This window comes from Pipistrellus kuhlii, unplaced genomic scaffold, assembly GCF_014108245.1.
Source record: "Pipistrellus kuhlii isolate mPipKuh1 unplaced genomic scaffold, mPipKuh1.p scaffold_m20_p_1, whole genome shotgun sequence".
Classification (NCBI taxonomy): Eukaryota; Metazoa; Chordata; class Mammalia; order Chiroptera; family Vespertilionidae; genus Pipistrellus; species Pipistrellus kuhlii.
The window spans coordinates 13,929,587-13,945,472 of record NW_023425404.1 but is presented as its reverse complement, the minus strand read 5'-3'; the positions used below and the strand labels follow the sequence as shown (position 1 = coordinate 13,945,472).

Below are 15,886 nucleotides of genomic sequence, written 5' to 3'. Positions count from 1 at the left end.
AGAATGGGAAAATGATTCACCACATTCCATCCTATGTGGCAGTGACTGTGAAAGCAAGTGTTGAGGTGGAGCCTCTATCTTTCCGAGTCTTTAATCAACTGTGATAAACTGAATTGTAGCCAACCAACATGTAGATATGTGTCTTAAGCAGTATTCTTTTGTTGGCATAAAGGACTGGATTTGGCATGGCCAGGGTAATCTAACATATTCTGACCATTAAAGGGGGTCAAAGGTGCACCCCTATACGCAGACAGCTTGTGATCTAATTGGGCAGAGAAGATTCATTTGCAAAATGAAGAAAATACTAGTTATTTCATTGTATTCCTTATTTAGCCATACTTATTACTGAATGAGAAAGAAGCTGATTATATCCTAAGATTGAGATTTTTGAGCACACCCCTGAGACCCTAGTTTCAACTGGAAAAAATAGCTTTTCCTTCCCATGAGACTTTCAGATCATAATAGATCCAACTAGCTATGCAGGGGCTTAAGATTTTCTGTTAATTAGCCAGTGGATGCATGATATCTTTAATCTGAAATGGGGGGGGGGGGGGGGGGAGAGGCGCGGCAAGAAGACCAATGCATAATCTCTCTATTGTTCTTTCTATGTTATTATCTGTCTAGGAAATAGAATGAAGAATATTTAAAATAATATAGGCTTGCTTTGATGGCATCTGTGAATCAAAATTGTACTTTATCTTCTTGGTATGTGGGGACAGCCTGCTTGACTATACTCCTTATAACTCAGATTGGTTAAATTGGTAATGCGTTCAACAAACATTTATTGGGCATTTGGTAGAAACCAGGCACAGCTCCAGATGTTATGGATACATTGAGGAATAAAACAGAGTCTTAGATTACTGAATCTTACATTTTAGTGAGGGAGCTGGGTAATAAACAAGTAAACATGTAAAGATACTGAAAATTCGGTGTGGGCTGGGGTCACGCACCTATGACATGAGGCTGTAATGTATCAAGAAAGCTTTAATTCTTATAAGTGTATTTCCAGTAAGACATGATCTCATTCATCTAGGGGAAATGGTGAACAACATAGACTGATGAACAAGAACAGACTTAGAGATAAGGAGCCCTGGGGTCAGACTGTTGGACCTCAAAGGGAGGGTAGGGATAAAAGGGAGAGATCAACCAAAGGACTTATGTGCACACATATGAGCCTAACTAGTGGTCGAGGACAATAGGGCGGTGGGGGCATGAGTGGGGTGGGGTGGGGGATTGGAATGGGGGGTTGAGGACAAATATGTGATACCTTAATCAATAAAGAAATTTAAAAAAAAGCTTTTATTTTAGGTGCCTGAATACAGATGGGCTGAGTCAGACAAAAAGGAATCAGTAGAATCTGAAAGGGGAGAAAGGTTTTTTTAATCCTTGCTGGCTGCAAGTTCTCTGCTGACGTAAGGGTCCCATTTGTCTTTGGTTCCGTCCATGCCAGGTGTCTAGAGGTTACCTAGGCTATGCCTTGCTCAAGGCTGCAAGCTTTCTGCAGGATACCTGCTAAGCACAATAAGTTTTCTCTGCCTTGTTTTATTCTCTTTAACCCTTTCAGATACAGCATAACATTACGGAATGGGTACTAGGGAGACAAATAAAGCAGGAGGATGGACTAGAGAATGGGACGGTGAATAATTTTAGATAGGGTGTTCAAAAAAGCCCTCTCTGAACAAGAAATTAAGGAAGTGAGGGGGAGAGCCATGCCAATACCCAGGAAAGAATGCTTCAGTGGACTAAAAGAGCAATGTGAAGGCCAGGGACGTTGTAGGTGTTTGGAGAATAGCAAGGAGGCCAGTGTGGCTGGAGAGGGGTGAGCCAGGGAGAATCTGGGAGGAGATAAAGCCACAGAGATAGTCAGCAGCCAGATAACCAGGGCCTTCTGAACCTTTCTACATCTGATGAGTAGCCATCAGGGTTTTGACTGTGGAAGAGCCATGATCTGCTTTCTGTTTTAAATGAACTAGAGGCCCAGTGCACGAAATTCATGCAAGAGTAGGCCTCCACAGCCACGGCGGCTGCCTGGATCCCTCAATCCCGTGACTGCAGCCCCAGCTTCTTTTGGAAGGTCATCTGGAAGGATGTCCAGTCTAATTAGCATATTATGCTTTTATTATTATATATGATCCCAGAATAGGCTGTAAAAGGCAAGGGCACAAATAGGAAGATAAGTTAGGGGCTTATACATGAGTCCAGGTGGGACTTGGGTGCAGTTGTTAAGTGATAGCTGGATTCAGGGTATGTTTTTATTTTTTTAAATGTGTTTTAATTGATTTTAGAGAGAGAGGAAGGGAGAGCAATAGAAAGATAGAAACATCAACGGGAGAGACACATTCATTGGCCTCCTGCCTGCCCCCACCTGGGATGGAGCCTGCAACCTGGGCATGTGCCCTGAGAGGGAATTGAACTGGAGACCTCTTGATTCCTGGGTCAATGCTCAACCACTGAGCCACAACAACTGGGCCAGGATATGTTTTGATTTTGCAGTTTGGATTTTCTAACTGGATTTGAACTTTGGCCTGAGCATCTGACTGAATAATGATGCCATTGTCTTAGATGAGGAAAATGTTTGAGATGCTGATACCTATCCAAAGGCAAGTGGCCATTGCATATGTGAGCCTGGAGTTCAGGAGAGCCATTAGGGCTGAAGGAACAAGATTGGGTGTTTGGACTCCTCCCAATATTAAGATGTTGAGGAGCTGAAGAGGAACCAAAAGAGGAGATTGAGAAGGAACAACCATTGAGGACAGGAGGACAATTGGCAAGTGAAGTGTCTCAAAGCTGCAAGAAGAGAAGGCCAAGATCAAGGGAAGAAAGAAGATTCGTGGGGATATTGCTGAGAGATCGAGGACTTTGGCCACCACTTGCACATTGGATAAAGCATCATGAGATCATGGTGACATTGACAACATCCATTGACAGTGTCAGGAGTAGAGTGAGAGGCAAAAACCTGATTTAAATTGGTTCAGGTGAGAATGAGAGATGAGGAACTAGAGAGAGGATGAATAGTTCTTGAGACGCTTTTATTTATTAATTTTTGCTATGTGGAGGAATAGGGGTAAATAGCTATATAAAATGTGAAGTCAGAAATACTTAGATATTTTCTTAAAGGTGAGCGCTATTATATCACATTTGAAAATTGATGGGGATTATTCAGTAGAAATAAAGGAGTGAATAGAAGGCTCTCTGAAAGTAGGTATGAGGGGATGTGAATCCAGTGTATCAAGTGGGGTCTGGGCATTTTAGCTGAAACTAAGGCATTGCATGATCTAGTTTTGTACAGTTACATATAGGTTGAATGTACTATATTTGTGCAGTTACATATAGGTTGAGTAGACATAGCTGTGGGAAGATGCTGTGTTATCTTTTGCTTGCTCCTGTTTTCTAAGAAAAATAAGAACCAAGATCATCAGATGAGTGTGAGGAAAGGGTAAAAACATAAAATAGTTTTCCAGCAGCAGGAATGTACAATAAGTTGTCAAGGGCAGTTGGTAAGGTTGTTGAGCAGATCTGAAAGTCTTTTGAGATTAGTGTCCTATCTTTAAATAGAGCCTGCCAGTAGACTTGTTTACTTTCTCTAGATTGGGTCAGTTTCTCTGATATAGAAAGAGAATCAGGATGACAGTATTTAATCAAGGTGGTAGTTTTGCCAGCTGAATAATATAGAAGAAGAGAGAGACAGAGATGGACTGGGGACAAAGGTACAAGAGTGATTAATTGTGTAGTACAATGGGCCAGGGTGGATGACAAGGAAGGTGAAGCCATAAGGCAGGTAAATGACCATGAAGAGGTGGCCAAGTCAATGGATTCAGAGGCCACTGATGTCAAATTGTTGAAATTGGGGCACTGGAGGGGATGACCTGGAAATACCTTTCAAATAAAGTGTTGGCAGCTTTCTTCAAGCTTAATCTAAAAAACAAAACAAAACAAGACCTTTAAAAAATCACTTGTGCCACATGGCTGGGAAAAATGTACTTTTCAAATACGAATTCAAATCACTTTGTGCCAGGATAGTTGCGCTGACATTCTTGGGCAATGATTTCTTTGTCTTCATCCATAAAAGGAGATGAGTAAGAAAGCAGCACTGAATTCTTAGTGATGGTTAGATCCCACTGAGTCCCACTGCTTTGTTGCAGTTTAACTGACAGGCTAGAATCGCAGGGGTGTCATTTCATGGGGTCCCCAAGCCTCAGCAATAGGGATAAAATTGAAGATAAGGTCTTAGTTGGCACAACAAAAGAAGCTTTGGTGTGTCACAAATGAGAGATCATTAGATAGATGTCAGCTATCTGGTTGTTAAATAACACTCTCCTAAAGATTTGTCATGTGTATTTATCTCATGAAGCAATCAGTGAATTAAAAACAACAACTTACTTTAGAAATATAAAAATGTCCCCGTCAAAGATATGGCAGTTTTAAAGTATATTATAAAGTATATATGTAAATACATTTGCTATCACAGATGAATATTGTTTGTTTTTTTTATAGTATCTAGGGTATTACTGGCTAGAACTATTATAATAGGTTTATTTCAATATATTAAAAAATATCCTGTAAATATTCTCATGTACAGTGTGTTTTAAGGAGAAATTTTACCAATGATCAACATATGTTGCCCAGAAGGACAATCTTCTGAATTAAAACTGAAATATGATAATTACCACTTTTATTAAATGTCCAGCTGGCACACTTTGAAAATGTCCTCTCAGAATCTAGCATTGATTTTATTTTGACTTCCAACTTGCCTATTTATTAATTTTTTTTAAAGAGAGAGTAATTAAATAATTTTATTCATGTTTTCTGACCTGATCTTAAATATGCATTTGTCTATGAATGTATCCAATATTTCTCTTGTTCAGATATTTCTTTGAAAATTCATACTTAAAAGTATACTTAATTTTTTTATTGTTTAAATTTCTTTATTGATTAAGGTATCACATATTTGTCCTCATCCCCCCATTCCCATCCCAAATCCCTCCCCATGCATGCCCCCACACCCCTGCTGTTTTTGATCACTGGTTAGGCTCATATGGATGCACATAAGTCCTTTGGTGGATCTCTCTCCTTTATCCTTACTCTCCGCTACCCTCCCTCTGAGGTTCGACAGTCTGGTCCATGCCTCCTTATCTCTGGGTCTGTTTTTGTTCATCAGTCTATGTTGTTCACCATTTCCCCTAGGTGAGTGAGATCATGAAATACACTTATAAGAACCAAAAATGAGACAAGCAATAATGGTTATGCTGAAAGGCAGATGAATTAATCTGTAGTGAGTTTCTTTCTGGGCCAATAGTTCTTTTGAAACCCAATTTCAATGCCAAACAGTTCCTTACGTGTACATGTCAGCAATGATAATACAGTTTTGGATGGTGGACAAATGGTGGTAATTTGTTCCACCCTTTCTGGTTTGGTCCTGGGCAACCTGCAGGGACACACAGCTGCTGGCTATTAGTATGGCAAGGCAACATCAGCATCTTCCATCTCTGGACTGCTTCTCTTCTCTTCATGGCTGGAATAGTCCTGTCAGTATGCATTCCTCTCTGTTGCCGGAATCCATATGGTCTCAGAGTTGTTTCTGAAAATATACAAACATATTCTCGACCAAATATTAATAAAGGAATATTTTCTATAAATTTGATTTGGGATCCTTTTTCATTTTTTACACAAATGATTTTCCTTTGCTTGTTTTGACATCATGTGTGTTTTTCATGGGTGTCTTTCTGTTAGCATTACAATTAATTTTCTAAACTACAAATTTTCTAGATGTAATTTACTTACAGGATATTTTTCCTTACATAATATTCTTCTACTACCTCCCCCCTTTTTATTTAAATATTATAATGGAGGCTTTTGAAAATTTTATAATGTAATTTTTATAGCTTTTAAATTTTAATTTTTTGCACTATAATATGACTGCTTTAGGTTCATTACATGTTATGCAATTTTATCATGAGATGAGCTACCAATCAAAATTTTAGTTAACACTTTAGGAACTGCTTTTTGTCCAGTACAATTATTATTATTATTATTATTTTAGAATATTTGCTTATTTCAATTAGCCAATTTATCTTAATCTATTTTTGTGGGGGTTGGGGAAGAATTAATTTTTTCCCTCCATTACTGATTTTTACAAAATAGTTCACAGGTCAAGGTTTGTGGATCTGCTGGGGCTTTCTCCCATTGGCAACAACTTTATCCCTATGGCAACAACTATTTCTTGAAATTATTTTAAATGTATTCCTACAGTAACATATGTTTGTGGATGAACTGATGGTATAAAGTATCTTACTGCAAGTGTTGTTTAATTTGGTAAAGTTAGGAGGAGACTCATTTATTGTTTACTTCAACCATCCTTGACTTCCCAATAAAATTTATCCCTTTAAAATGATATTTCTGTCCCACATATAAGTGAAATCTTATAGTTTCTGTCCTTTTCCATCTGGTTTATTTCATGTTACATCATGTTCTCAAGATCCATCCATGTTTTGAAAATGACAGTATTTCATCATTTTTATGGCTGAGTAGTATTACATTTTATATATGTACCACCTGTTCTTTATGCAATCATTCCTCAAATGACACAGAATGCAACAAATGGAAACAAACTCATAGACACACACAACAGTGGTTACCAGAAGGGAAGGTGATGGATGGGGGATGATGAAGAAGGTACAGGGGCTCAAATGTATGATGATGGAAGGAGACTAGACTATGGGCAGTGAGCACACATGCAGTAAACAGATGTTGTATTATAGGATTGTACACCTGAAACGTTTATAATGCTATTAAATCAATGTCACCCCTATAAATTTAAGTAAATAAAAATATCCTAAGTGATCTTTCTATTGCTACACTCTTCTTGTCCTTAAAACAACAACAAAAGCCTCACAAATCACTAGGATCATCAGGTTTATTTTCACACCTTTGCCAGAGCCTCTCTTGGCCAGGGAGGGTTTTCAAATTGACCATTTTAAAGGAGCAGGTTATGGACGGCACTTGTGGTTCACATGGCTCTTGGATGTGGCCCTCATTATCCAATCATATCTCCGTTGATTGATGTGTTTGCTATCATTTACTTAATGGACTGAAGTTAGTGTGGCTACTATAAATGTTTGGAAGTATGTCATCTTTCTGTACAGCCGAGAGTTTCAAATTATTCATAAAATGTGCAGGGATCTCAAAAGAAACAAATGAAGCAACACCTGATGTGACCACTTTATTACTCTCCTGGAAGTACTTTTTTAAAATATATTTTTTATTGATTTCAGAGAGGAAGGGAGAGAAATATATATAAACATTTATGATGAGAGATTCATTGATTGGCTGCCTCCTGCATACCCCTACTGGGGATCAAGCCGGCAACCTGGGCATGTGCCCTTGATTGGAATTGAACCGAGGATCCTTCAGTGGGCAGGCTGACACTCTATCCACTGAGCCAAACCAGCGAGGGCTGTTGGAAGTACTTTTAATCTGTGATGGTGTGTGCTTTGACTGTGGGGAGGGAACAGGTCATGAGAGAGCACCTTTGCTATCTGTCCAGCTTTCATGCTTTGGGAATCAAAGGTAACTAACCGTTGGGAAAAGCCCTGTATGGGACCAGAGATTTTCTAAAGGTTTTTATGTCTGTATATAGCTCTGCATGTTAGTACTTCAGTCTCAGCAACTAGCAATTTTGGTGTCACCTAAATTGTGACTTACTTTTTACATTGATATATTTTAATTATGTCCAAATATTTTTTTAGCTTATTTTAAGCTAATGTGGCATCTCTTTCTTTTCAAAGAATGGCATGTCTAAGGAGGGAGCTCTACCTGGAAGATGCTCAGGGCCTATCCACTTACAAGCTGAACTTAGGTCAGTGTCATGCTGTTTTTAGGTAACAGAAATAAAACCCTGAGTGATGACTTGGAATTTATCTTAAGTATGTAATTTCCTGGGGGGGGAAAAAAGGGGGGAAGTTTTTTTGAGACTGAATAATTACATTTTCTTTCCTGATCCTAGTGTTCTGTACTTTAGAAACAAATGTTTAGAAAAAGATCACAAAAGCTCTGATTAGTCAAGGAATAACAGAAATGCATTATGGGTCCACAGCCCCTTCCCCAAAACCTCTGGCACAGACATATTTTGGAATTCAAGATTTTTTGGTTGTTTAGCAGGGCAGCACTTTTTTAATCAAACACACTAGAGTCTCGACAGTGAAATGCATGAATATTGAAATGAGATAAAAACACAAAAGGCTTTACTTCCTATGGAGTCTTCATATCAAGCTTAAAAACAAACAAACAAACAAACAAACAAGAAAAACTTTGTTTTCAAACTTTTGAAGTTTGGACTTGCAGCTATATCCTGGGCCTGTCCTTGCTTTTCTCTGGATTATATCTACCTTATTGACTAGCCTATCTGTAAAGAAATTAAATCTATGTTGATCATATATTCTGGTTTTTTGCTATTCAAACTGGAGTCCAGTGCTAGCAGCATCAGTGCTACCTGGGAACTTGCTGGAAATGCAGAATCTCGGGCCCCACCCATAACTGCTGATTCAGAATCTGCATTTTAATATGTGCCCATGTGATTTTTGTATATTAAAGATCAAGTATTTCATCAGATTTAATTTAGAGTTCAAGTCTGGTAAGGCAAAGACTCACATGAGAATATTTTAGCTTTTTAAACCCTTGGAGAATTAAGTTTTCTGTGTCTGCCTTCCTACCATATAGTATCCACCTTCTCTCCTGATGACCCTAACATAACTGCTTCATATATTTAATATCTCCTCTTTCTTTTTCTTTTTAAGAAAATGCATAATCTAATTATTCATCATGAATTTGGATTTATTTCTTTGTGTACTTTCTATATATGCCTTTATTTCTTGCATATATTTTTTTACACTGATAATTTTTTTCTCATCACATTCCTACCTGTGCTAGTTTGTTACACATTTTATTGCTATATATTTTTTTATCTATAACCCTAGAAATTTTAACATGCATACTTTCTTATGAAAATCTAAATTTAATCAGTTTCTTTTCTCTCTCCCAAATAAAACCTTACATTTTAACGCATTACTCTCCTTTGCCATATACTATTGTTATTGTGTACTTAGTCTACTTAAAGAACAGTATTAATCATGTAAGATTTAAGATTTTGTTATTGTTTAGAGAGGATGTTTATTTATACTTATCCACATATTTGCCACATTTTTTTTTTTTGCTTAATAATTTTTGCATTTTTGATCATCTATCTGGGTTAACTTTTTCCCACCAGAATTTTATAGATTTCCTTTAAGTGAGAGTCTCTTGCTGATTAACTCTGGGTTTTTGTCTGAAAATGTCTTTATTTTGCCTTATTTTAATCTGTTGTTAAATCTATCCATTTTTTTTATTTTTATTTCAATGTCAATTTTTTAATTCTGGAAACCAGTGTTTTGTTTTTTTGTTATTTTACTTCCTAGTATTTGCTTGGTTGATAACTTGAGGTCCAGTGTACAAAATTCGTGCACTCTTGGTGGTGGTGGTGAGGGTCCCTCAGCCTGGCCTGCTCCCTCTCACAGTCTGGGAACCTTCTGGGATGTCCAACTGATGGCATAGGCCCGCTCCCTAAGCTGTCAGTCGGACATCCTTAATGCTGCTGTGGAGGTGAGAGAGGTTACTGCTACCACAGCTGCGCTTGCCAGCATGAACCCGGCTTCTGGCTGAGCAGCACTCCCCATGTGGGAGCACACTGACCACCAAAGGGCAGCTCCTGTGTTGAGTGTCTGTTTCCTGGTGGTCAGTGCAAGCCATAGCGAATAGTTGTTCCACTGTTGGGTCTATTTGCACATTAGCCTTTTACAATATTATATAGGATTTTTACTATGTTTTCAAGTTGCTTATTGCTTTAAACTATATTGAACTATATTATTTTATATTCGGAATTTGGTGATTCCAGTCACTGTGAATCTGATTCTGCTGGCTATTAGTCATCCTGTCTTGTTTCTTAGCTGTGTGTGTGTGTAAATTAACTAATTAACCGATTCATTTAAAACTGTCAGCTATTCATTTTTCTCATAACTTTATCTGTGGGGATTCTTCCTGGTGTAGGTCATAGACAAATTCTTCCCAAAGATACTTGTCTGCTTCTGCTCAGTGCCTGGGGTATCACCAAAGTTTAATGTCCCTTCACATTAAACTTTCTGCTTTAGAGTGTTAGGGCCCCTGATCTTTTTGTATGAATTTGTGCTGCAGACTTGCCTGAGTTTGGTTTGTTGTAATGAATTCATAGGACTGGTTTTTTGTTCCCTTCTTCTTTCGCCCGTGGCCAGGATTTGAGGCAGGCACGTCCCTTGCATTCATCTGGGAGCATAGCGTGACGAGCGGCTCTTGGTGGTGGCATTACCCTGTGGCAGGGCCCAGGCTTTGTCTGAGAACCTGGGCCTTGCGAGCAGCGCTTCTCTCAGCCGTGTGTCTCCTTTGTGAGAATTAAAAAGGCTCTACTCAGCTTTGTGAAGGGAGACAGGCTAGATGTGAGCAGATCCCCCATTTGCTGTGTTCCTGCCTGCTGGGCCTTAAACCAAAGCCCAAGTACTCTGAAGTCAGACAAGCAACCTCAGGGCAAAAGCCAGCTTTCGTGCTTAGCTTTCTTCCCAGGAATCACATTCTGGGGTGTGTGTTTGTGTGTGTGTGTGTGTGTGTGGTGTATTATGTATACAGTAAGTACTGACTTAATGTAGTCTTGGAAACTGTGGCTTTAAGTGAAATGACATCTAACAAAATGAATTTTACAATAGGCTACTTGATATAAACAAGAGGTAAGTTTGTATGGCCTACTTCTGGACACAGAAAGCATCACCAAGCTTCTAAATAAAGACCCAAAACACTTACAATATTAAACATTGAAATAAAAGTGGGCTATACGTACTTTTAAGAAAGTTGAATAACAACCTAATATTGAATTGTAAACTATAATTGGAAAATAAAAATTAAATAAACGAAGTGAGTAAGTGGGGTGGGGGGGAGAAATATGAATAAAACAAGGAAGATCATTCTCCCCCCAACCTCCCTACCCTGATTCCAGTTCAGGTCTCGGGTGGCTGGAGCATCTCCTGCAGCTCAGGGCTGCAGGCACGAACCAGCCCTGGACAGGATGTCCTTGTGTCACAGGGCTCACTAACACCCACACCCACACTCACTCAGAGGGGAACATTGGAGACACGCCGGTTCACCTCACATGCACAGCTTTGGGAAGTGGGAGGAAACCGGAGTACCCAGAGAAAACCACGAAGACATGGAGAGGATGTGCACACTCTGCACAGACAGTGGCCCTGGCACTTGTTTTCTCATTATAATGAAACAATGTTGAACAAAAGGACCTTATTTGAGGACCTACTGTATATATGAATGTATATGTGTGTATATATCTATATATGTCTATATATATCTATATATATCTATATATATCTATATATATCTATGTATATATCTATATCTATATCTATATCTATATCTATATCTATATCTATATCTATATCTATCTATCTATCTATCTATCTATCTATCTATCTATCTATCTATCTATATAAAAGCCTGAGCGACCGGCCAGCCATTCGACTGTTTGACTATTCAACTGATAGCTATGATGTGCACTGACCAGCAGGGAGCAGACATTCAACACCCAGGCATGGAAACATGGAACAGACTGATGAATCTCAGAGGGAAGGGAGGAGAAGGGTGGGAGGGAAGAGATTAACTTAAGATCTTATATGCATACTAGAGGCCCAGTGCATGGATTCGTGCACCAGTGGGGTCCCTCAGCCTGGCCTTCGGGGATCAGGCTGAAACCAGCAGTCTGACATCCTCTGAGAGGTCCCAGGTTGTGAGATGATGCAGGCCAGGCCAAGGGACCCACAATGGTGGTGCACGAATCAGGTGATACTATATGTATGTATATGTGTATTTATGTATATGTGATACTACTATATGTATCTATGTAAATACATATATAGATATCTATATGTATATAAGGAGGTAATATGCTAATTGGTCCTAAAGATGTCCCAGTCATGACCATTCAACAGGTTGCACACACACAGGAGCTGGTGGGCGGGGATGGGGGCAGGGACTTGTGCCACTGGGACATGAGGCTGCCGCCAGAGGCAGCCCCATGGCAGAGGCACATGCAGGCTCACCACACTGCCTGACCTGGAAGGCGACATCAGGACAGGCTGTAGGGGCCCCCCTGACGGAGGCACTCACAGGCGTATGGCACTGCCCTGCCTGGAGTGGGTGTCAGGAAGGGGGTGGGGCCTCGGTGGAGAGCTCTCAGCACTCTTGCACCAGGGTCTGAAAGTGCAGAGAGGAAGGGAGAGCAGATGAGCAGTTAGGGGGTTTAAGCCAAGAGGGGAGAGCTGATAGGCAGTTAGGGGGATCAGGCTAGGAGAGGAGAGCAGTTAGGGGCATCAGGTAGGCAGGAGAGCACTTAGGAGCCAGTGGTTCTGGATTGCGAGAGGGACCCCAGATTGGAGAGGGTGCAGGCCAGGCTGAGGGAACCCCCCAACCCCCATGCACGAATTTCGTGCACCGGGCCTCTAGTATATATATATATATATATATATATATATATATATATATATATATATATATATATATATATATATATATAAAGAGCAGGTAAATGTAAGAAACATTTCAATAGAGAATAGTATTAGGGTAATTGGCAATATAAGTAGTTAGTTTTAGTGCTATTGTAACCCATGAGACCATATTCACACATCTACTCCTTTAATCTACCCTCCCCCGCTTTTGGGGGGATGAAGTAAATGTAGGTCTGGGAAGTTCAATGAGTTTTAAATTTGGAGGCAGAATCTGCGTTCTGAGAAAGCAGTAGTTTACAGTTCTAATTTAGGTCATCACCAGTCTTCCATTCAATTAGCAACTTAATATATGTTTTATTAATTAAGTTAGTTTTAAATTGATATTAATTTTCATGTCAAATTACATTAGGTGGATCACTTCAGAGTTAAGGTTGGCCTTGCAATCATTAGAGCAATAGAGCAGCATTCTGTGGTTCTCAACTTGGCTGTACATGGGTCCCACCTGGGGAGCTTTATAAATACTGCCGCTTGGGAATCATCCCCAGAAACCCTGATGTATCTAGTCTGGGTGTGGCCTGGACCCAGTGCTTCTAATGTGTGGACATGGTTGAGGGTTACTTGATAATAGTTAATTACTTAGGTGCCTTATTTAGACTAACTGGGCTCAAATCCTGGCTCTGCCACTGACGAGATGTATAACCTTAGGCAAGTTTCTTAATGTGGCTCAGTTTCTTCAACTGTAAAGTGAGGATGATGATGATGATAGCACCTAAATCTCAAAGCATTGTTGTGAGGATAAAATGAGTAAAAATACTTGTAAAATGCTGAGAGTAGTGGCTGGCACAAAATAAACACTTACTGTTGCTATTTTAAATATTCAACTGAAACATTATTACTATTATTGGATATATTCTATCTCAAAGGCATTTGCAGGGGGAGCTAAGGGTTTAAGTCAAGTTAAGGTTTGCATGGTAACAATATAAGTTTGGTGTTTGGTTGATTTTGTTTAATTTTTTTAGTTCCATAATTTTATTTAAAAGTTAGTTCTAATCACCCTCTAAATTTAGGCCATTTCTGCTGGGGTCATTTAAGATATTTGTTTCCAAAAGACTGCAGGAATTAAATCAAGATGTTTGCAGATGAATGACTGACAGCTGATAGGTAGAGAAAGTGCTCCCCTCTGTAACAATGAGAAAAGTATACAACAAGGAACATTTCCTTAAACTAGAAATGAGTGCCTTTATAATAAATTAACATATGCCATTATTGATGACCATATTCAGAATTTCAGAGGAAATCATCATTAAGTTATATTATTTTTTGAAGTTGTACTGGTAGAGATCTACATGATGGATGATGGATGCTGGTTTTCATCGTTTTTCAGTCTCTCTCCTCAGTTGCTTCTATCTTAAAGGGGTCTAAGTGTTTTGTGTTCTTGGTTTTAAGTTTTTATTTCTCCTTTAAATGGATGGTAAGACAGTCATCAATGGAAGTTAAATTTGTAAATCATATGCTGTTTTCCCATTAAATTATTTGATAAGGCATGAGGTATGGAGATGCATTTTTTTGAAGGCCACCTGTGGAGCCTGCAGAATATACTTCTTTAACCACTTTTATTATATTATGCTAGGACTAGAGGCCCAGTGCATGAAACTTATGCACAGGTAAGGTGCCTAGTGGCTGCGGGCTGCTGGCTGGCTGCCACTACGGGCCAGGGCAGGTCGGCCAGGGGCAGGGGCAGTATGCAGTTGGCCAGCCAGCCCTACCCCCTGGTCAAACTCCAGATGAACTCCTAGATGAGGAGACAATTTGCATATTGGGCTTTTATTATATAGGATTGGTAAGCTCCCTTCATATAAAAGTGGCCCAGCTGGCTTGTGGCATGGTGAAAGCCCCGAATGCCACTTCCAGAGCTATACATGGGATAAATCAAGAGCTGAGTCAGGTCAGGGAGGCAGTTCTAAGTTACTTGCTATTGTGACCTGCCATGGGTTGTGAGGAATTTAAAGGAATGTGCTGTTTTAATCTTTCTGACAATCCTCAGTTGATAGAAACTAACATTCAACACATTAGAGAAACCAAGGTAGAACAGGAGAAGGATTATTTTGTGGTTTTGAGTTATCCAACTTAACTTCATGGCTTCCCAACCTGTCTGAGTTGTGAGAATTCTTTTAAACTTTTCTTCTGTTCATTTTTTGTTTGTTTTTGTAGTTTAATTGCTTGCTGCTGTATTCAATGTCTTCCTCTTTCTAGAGCCTGCATTTGCTGTATTCTATCCCCAAGAACAGCTTTTAAGGCAGAAGCAAATATAGTTGACCAGGATGAGATTTTTCATCTAAAACTAATCTCATTGATACGAGATGATAAAAAAAAAAAAAGCAGTGGGGAAAAGATAGGAGCAGAAATAGAATATTGGGACCAGCTATAATTGTAAGAAATATTAATCATGCTCTGTTAACCGTGATTGTTTTGTTCTGATTAAAGAAGGCACATTCTAACCTGGCTGGGAGTTGCCTGTGGGACCCGGGAGCTGATCTGGAAATGTGGCCCATCCTCCCCAGCTGGGAGCTGCATATTATTATGGAAAGATTAACAACCAGTGACGGAAACCAGAGCCACCAGCCCTTTGAAGACCCCTGTCCTTTGCATATCACCAGCCCTTGAAGACCCCCAGCCTTGGCATACCGATAGGCCTTTGCAAATCTCTAGCCTGCATTACCTGTTAACTGCCCATTTGGCATATCCTTTTGCCTACTTCCCCATGTAATCTTTGTCCTTCTACCCAATATAAGCAGCTGGCTTATGGGGAGGGGCAGAGCAGGTTTTTGAGGTTGATCTCTGCTCTCCCATCCTACCAGCAGGATTGAAATAAATGCTCATATATTATTCAACCCTGTCTCTGCTTAATTGGCTCACGTAGTGACAAGCAGCGCAAACCCATTGATTGTCCAGTTTCAAACCCATACACTATCCCAGAATTGAGGTAGGGCCTTTGTGTCTTCATTCTCCCCACCCTCCATTTCTTCCTTGAAAATTCTGGGGCTAAATGAATTAATGTAGAATTTTTGAGGTACTAGTAATGTTCTCATTTTTGTGTGGCATGCTTCCATTGTTCAGCAAATCAATGCTTTGCTTTTGTTTAAATATGATTTGATTGGGATGCTTTCTTAGAGCCCAGTATTAGTACACTTTCTTGAGTTTGTTTCCAAAAATATATTTTTTATCCCCTCAAATATGTATGGTCTGGAATCTCAGTTCTTTTCCTTCACATGTGTGTAAACACTATTTCATTGTTGTCTGTCATCCAGGGTTACAGATGA

At 39.5% G+C, this 15,886-nt stretch overlaps 1 protein-coding gene and 1 long non-coding RNA gene across 13 annotated transcripts in view; one reads left to right on the top strand and one right to left on the bottom strand.

Moving 5' to 3' along the window:
• The window catches only part of RGS6 (regulator of G protein signaling 6), a 467,079-nt gene that overhangs the window by 102,081 nt on the left and 349,112 nt on the right, over positions 1-15,886 (top strand). The window lies entirely within an intron of this gene.
• Positions 5,412-13,923, bottom strand: LOC123652042. The gene is made up of 3 exons (XR_006741081.1): positions 13,913-13,923; positions 11,593-11,599; positions 5,412-5,578 (listed from the first exon to the last, which is right to left on the bottom strand). It is a non-coding gene; the product is annotated as an uncharacterized LOC123652042 (long non-coding RNA).